At 52.5% G+C, this 6,276-nt stretch overlaps 1 protein-coding gene across 5 annotated transcripts in view; it reads right to left on the reverse strand.

The window, feature by feature from the left end:
• The window catches only part of OGDH (oxoglutarate dehydrogenase), a 68,841-nt gene extending 62,950 nt beyond the window's left edge, over positions 1-5,891 (reverse strand). For all 5 annotated transcript variants that reach the window (XM_090054886.1, XM_090054885.1, XM_090054883.1 and 2 more), the window contains exon 1: positions 5,753-5,891. The gene's annotated coding sequence lies outside the window, so the exon portion shown is untranslated. The remainder of the gene's footprint in view (positions 1-5,752) is intronic.
• Between the last annotated feature and the right edge of the window lie 385 nt (positions 5,892-6,276).

The following is a 6,276-nucleotide window of genomic DNA, read 5'->3' on the forward strand; positions in this document are numbered from 1 at the left end:
GCTTGCCAAAACTGGGTAAGTGGCTCTCCGCCCAAAATAACTGCCAGCCTCTGAATTAGAGCTATCTGTTGCCCTTCCTGGATGCTCTCTCCAGCTTTTCACCCCCCCACATCCGCTAGGGTCTATGCTGTTACATTCCCATGCAACTAAAAGCAGCTCCACTGCATAAAAAGGACAGTCCATCAGCTCCCAATGTAAAGCAAATTAAAAACCTACCAGCTGTTATTTGAATACTGGAAGTTAAGGGTAGCAATACAGCAGGCAACAGGCTCTTATTGCCTCCATCAGCTCAATGGATACCAAAGAAAGAAAGGTGTTGATAGAAAAATCTTATTTTCCCCTTCCTCTGACCACCCAGGACAAGACCTCAGAGCCAGTCTTCCCCGTAAAGAAACATGTCAATTGTCTCATGGCCAACCTGAGCAGAGGGAAGCTGCCAGCTATTCCCACCATGCTGTACAGACACAAAACCCATGTCACAGATACTGGCTGGCCCTCAGCTACCCAATCCAAGATAAGAGCAGACCTGCAATTTCTCCCCACCTGATTGCCAGGTTAATTAATCAGACATGTCTTTAATGAAAGGTGGACCCTAACAAGCTCTCTCAGGTGAAGCTTTCCTGAAGTTTATAGCTCAGCTCTCTCTTGGAAGCTACCCAATCAACTGCAAGTGTCAGTTATTTTTTGTCCTGATCAATTGCCCATTTGCATTTTCTTCCACAGTGACCTATCAAAGAATACCATATTGTCTTGCATACAACATGCACCCTATCCCCCACACCACAAACCAGCTGCAGATTGAGGTACATATTATACATGAGAACTATGGCCTGGAAGTTTGGCAGTGGGGTAGTGATGGCAGTATTCCCTGCAGAGGCTCTGGGAGCTGTGACACTTAATTCTGCCACTGCTTCCAGACCCCTAGGGAACCTCCCAGCTGGATGGCATGGCCCCATGCCTCAGATCAAAGCAGTATGTAGCCCCAGCTAGCCAGATCAATTACTTATCCATACCACAACATGGGAATTTTTCTTCCCCCCTTTAAGCTATAATATGCAACCTGTTTTTGATATTTGGGAGTGCATTATGTGCATGAAGTTACAAATATATTGTAACCATGGCCTCTGGGCTTCAGCTTGCTTTATTAGCCATAGGCAACACCCGAAATCTAGTCCATAAGTGAACTGCATCCCCTCAAAGCACTCAGCAGGAGCTCAGTGTAAAAGTGAAGGGCCTGGCTGCAGAGACACAGGTAGGCAGGCTTAGAGCAACCAGCCCCTGCCATAGAGCAGTTCATTTAAAAAAAAGCCCTCAGCTGAAGGAGATGGGAAAGTCACTGTCTCAAGAAAGGCAAACAGGAAATAACTTCAGCGGGATTAAAACTGCAGCTTGCTAGTGTCACAGTGGGGGGGGGGGGGTCAGTCTTAAGTGCCAAGTACCATATTTACTCCATTCCAAGACAACGTCCCCTTCCCGTTTAACAGAGAGAAGAAGCCCCACATCTTAGAATCAAGTACAAGGGCAGTGTAGGGTCAGGCAACTCAGGCTCCGAGTCAGGGTCACTTAGCAATCAAGAGCAGGGGTTGGTGGATTGTGATAGGAAATGCTGTATTTACTGAAATCCAAGGCACTACCCTGAATTTAAGGAGGTGACACGCTCTGTGCACAATGCAGCCTGGGGAACAGAACATGGTCCCAGCCCAGCTCCTGTATCAGCCATGCAGGCAGCTGCAGGGCTGGGCTAGGGCTGTATTTAGTGTTCCTGGCTAGAAGGTGGATGAAGCCTACTTCATAACATAAGAATAAGAAGGTGGGGTAAAATGGGGAGCAAAGGCTGGAGTTGGGGGAGGCAGAGGCTGGAGGAGAAGAGGGGCAGACCCAAGCAGGGAGCAAGCTGTTTTACCTCCACATATCACCTGCCCCCAAATACCTGTCCCACTGCAATGGTGGGAGGAATGGACTCAAGATTACCTCAGTATAATATAAAGTTTTCTGTGTGTAGAATCTAAACAAGTTTCTAAAGTTTCCCACAAACAGAATCTAGTTATTTGGGGAGGTGGGGGCAGGGGTTTTGAATAAGAAAAAAGAAAAAAAAAAAAAAAAGTGTCAAATGCCTTAGTCTTAATGATTTTCAGGTGTTAAGACAGCCATCAAACCAGCAGAAACTTCAGCATACCCCGAGCTGTCAGATGACCACTGGATTATAAAGCTGCACTTGTAAAAAGAATAGGAAGGTCCATGTGCATTTTTTCAATTTGCTGCCTTCAATCTATCTGATCACTGAGAGAACTGATTTCTCCAGCCCTTCTCAGCCTGTTTCAAGTTTGAAAACAGCCAACCTGAACAGGTCCATACAGAAAACACTGAAAGCCAGAGACACAGCAGAGGCCTGGTCAGGTTTGCCTTGGTGCTGAGGTTTTGCATGCTGCTGTCCAAGTACCAGGAAACATTTAAGAGGCCAAAGCCACGGTACCTTCTAGTATCCAAAAGGAAGATCCAGAAACAACCTCAAGGTCAAAAGTTAAGGGCCTAAAGTTTTCATGGTGTAGCTTCCAGACCACAGGCTAGATTAGCACATCTCTGTTCCAAGGCAAAAAGCTACCCTGCATCCTGGCCTGGTTGAAACAAACAGGGTTGTCCTGATGCCCAGGTAGATAGGACACTGCCAAGTCCCTGCCAGGTTGTCAGTGCCACGTCAGACTCTCCAATGCCACGGCAGCCCTTGCCCACTTCCTGCCAAACATCTGCCAGCCTGGGACCCTTGGGCCAGATCTTAACCTCCCAGCCCCACCACGCTGAGTTAGGCTGCCAGCTCTCCATGCCACATGCTGCCAGCCCAGACAATCCTAACCACTCATGACTCCCCCTCAACATCACTTCCTCACACCAGGCCAGATAAAAATCCTTTTGTGGAGGGGCTTAATTTTGAGGAGACACTAATAAGGTTAAGTCTGCTCAGTTTAGACAAGAGAAGCTCGAAGGGGAGGCAGGATCAGGGTTTCACAAAATGCTAACTGGCAAAAAGTCAACAGGGATTTATTATCAACTGTCTCTCACCACTCAAGTATGAGGTCACAACATAAACCAACACCTTGATCATTTCAAAACCAATACAAGGCAGTTCTTTACCAAGCGGGTCATTCAAGAGTGGGGACTCATTGTCACCAGATGTAGGAGAAGCTGAGAGATTAGCCAGATTCACCAAGGGATTGGACATATGCTTGGAGGAAAGGGGCATCAGTAGCTAACAAGTACAAGAGTGAGTGGCACAGCCTCCAAATCAGAGCTTCCTAGACCCTAAATGCCAGGGACTATAAGTGAGAGGAAGAATGGAAAAGCCTCTTGTCATACCCAGATCACTCCCCCTTTTGACATCTACTCTCTGCCACTGTGACACAGGTGACTGGACAAGATGGACTTAGGGTCTGACCCAGGACATGGCAGCTCTTTAGGAATTGCATGGCAACCACATAAATCCAGTAGGCTAGACTGGGCCTGTGGGCCATATCTATATGCTACCTCTGCTCTAAAGTTCTTGGGTTATCCCAGTCCCATCCAGGGTTATATAAAGTACTGCAAAGACCAAAGTTACAAAGCGATAAGGTCTTGTATTAGCCACCCAATGACCTCCTCAGCTATGATAAATGTTATATCTGGCCACACCTGTCCTGAAGAAGAATGCCTGGCATTTGAAAGCTACTCCAGCCATGCCATGCATAGGCCCCAATTCAATAAAAAGATACCACTACAAAAAAATACATGCCTTGCACACATTTACAGGGGTTCCATTTCTCCTCTAGAACCTGCCACCTCATGGCATGCATATATACGTACATAGTAACTATGTAGATCACATATGTACACATACACAGAAGTAAGGACATATGTAGTGTGTGCACATGTGCTTGCATGTGTACATTACACATGCACCACAAACTGTTGCGAGCCTAAGCTCTTTTCACCAATTGCTGTGAAAGGACCTACAAGAAGAAGCATAGAATAGAGATCAGAACAGGAAAGACAAGGGAGGGGAAGCTCATGCCTGCACACCTCACAGGGCTAGCGTGGCACCCCTGATTAGGGTGCAGTGTACCCCAGAGTGCCTTCAACGCTGTAGTATGGACTCCCTACCAGCAGAAGAGCAAGGGTAGGGAGGAACAAGGCACCAACAACTGGGCATCTGCTGTTATGGCAACAAAAGGGCTGGGCTGGCAACTTCCTTGCTTTGCCTTTGAAACACCCCTCTCCCACCCTGTCTCAGAGGTGCCAGGCAGGGAGTGACATTCCTGGGAGGTCACACAGTGTTGACATGAAGCAGAGGTCCCAGCCAGGCAGCTCCATCAAGGGCAGAGCTAAACCCTAAGAGGCAGTTAGTCCTGCTAGTCTGAAGCCAGAGTAAAGACACACCTTATAGATGGACTAAATAAAATCTACAGAGACAGAGAAAGCACCAGCTGGGACCGATACCAAAGCAAGGGCACAGGAGGGAGCTCCCTAAGGGCCTGTTTGTGGGGTCCAGCCTGGGGGAAAGAGCCCAGGTTTTTCCTCACTGCAATCATCCTCCACTGTCACCCCAAGAGGCCTGACAAGCTCAAACAGCTCCATCCAGCACTGGGGATCTCAACACCTATTGTGAGATTAAGCCCCCCCAGCTTTACTCACAAGAACAGGGGTAAAAGCAGGGCCCAGGATGAGGTGGTATTGCCTGGAGTCCTGCAGCCAGTTCTGGGCCCTGCACATCATGGAGGAGGTGGACAGGCGGGAAAGAGTCCAGCACAGCGCAACAGAAAAGATCAGGGGCCCAGGACACAGGACTGATAAGGGTGGCTGGAAGAACTGGGGTGACCAAGTCAAGTTAAGAGATGCCCCGGGGGGGCGGGGGATTGGATCCCAGACCTCAAGCCCCCAAAGGGCAATGACAGAACGGATGGGGGTGGGGACAAGACAAGGAGCAAACAGCCTTCAACAGCAGCAGGAGAAACTAAGGCTGGCATCAAGAAGGGACTTCCTGGCTGAGAGGCAGTCCAGGCTGCCCAAGTCCTCCCCCCAAGTCTCCATCCCTGGAAGTGTCCAAAAGCAGGAGCGGGAGGGTCTGACAGGCAGACGCTGCACAGAGCAGGGGGCTGAACTCTGCCAACTTCACCCCAGGCTCCATGACTGGGGAACACTTGCTCTCTTGCCCCACAGCTGAGAGCACCAAGGTCTGCCCAAGCCCAGTGCAGCGGCAGCCCTGCCTGCAAGCGGAACCCCACAGGGGGAGCCAGGGCAGGGAGGCCAGGGAAACCGGGAATGTGGGGGATGCCCCAGTGGGGGGACAATGGAGGGAGGGGCAGGGAACCTAGGAGGCCGACAGCCCCCCCAAGTCCCCTCCCAACCCATGCAGTGTGTGGGGGGGGGGGGGGAAGGAAGGAAGGAACCCAGGAGTCCAGGGGAGTGGGGTGTGGGGGATGGGCAGGGAACCCAGGAGGCCAGCAGGCGGGCGCGGCTGGGCGATCTGGGATCGGCCCCGCCCGCCCCCCCGGGCGCCGGCGTCCAACCCGCGCGGCCCGCCAACCGGGGCAACCAGTAAACGAGCAGACGTGCGCCACGCCGACTCCCCATTGGCCCGAGCGGCTGTCGCTCGGTGCGCCAGGCCCCACCCACTCTCCCGCTCCCCGGACAAGGGCAACTCGAAGCCGGGGACGGAGGGAGGAAAGGGGTGCGCATACGGCCGCCGTCGCGGGTCCCCCCCCGCGCCCCGCCGCTACGGTACCTGGCGTCACACGCGTCCCTCTCGTAGCTCCACTCTGACAGGAGCTCCCGGTCACTGCCAACTGCAGCCCGCGCGACCGCCCTGCGCCTGCGTTACCGCCCAGCCCCGCCCTTTACGCTTTCGCGTCACTGACGGGGCCCCGCCCCTATCTTTGCGTCACCGTGTAGGCCACGGCCCCCACGCAATGCGTCACCATCCAAGCCCCGCCCTACACGCTAGCTTGCACCGCCCCCTACATGCTGCCCCGCCCACTCACCGTGACTGGGCGGGGAGACCGCGATGGGCGTGGCCAATGAGTAAGTGGTCGGGGCTACCGCGGGAGGGGCGGGGCCTGGACACTGCCTGCGTGGCAATAGCTTTTCTGATGTCCAGTAGCCCCTCCCTCTTGATCCTGCTGAATGTTGGCCTGCCTGTTTCCCCATGCGGTGTGCGACCTCCCTATGACATGTGACATATCCATGATGGCCACGCCAGGCACCTGTGGGCAGCCCCTGCACAGGAGACTGGGCTCCCACCCTGGCACC

Source organism: Crocodylus siamensis, chromosome 6, assembly GCF_052110815.1.
Source record: "Crocodylus siamensis isolate JL-2025a chromosome 6, ASM5211081v1, whole genome shotgun sequence".
NCBI classification, from domain to species: domain Eukaryota; kingdom Metazoa; phylum Chordata; order Crocodylia; family Crocodylidae; genus Crocodylus; species Crocodylus siamensis.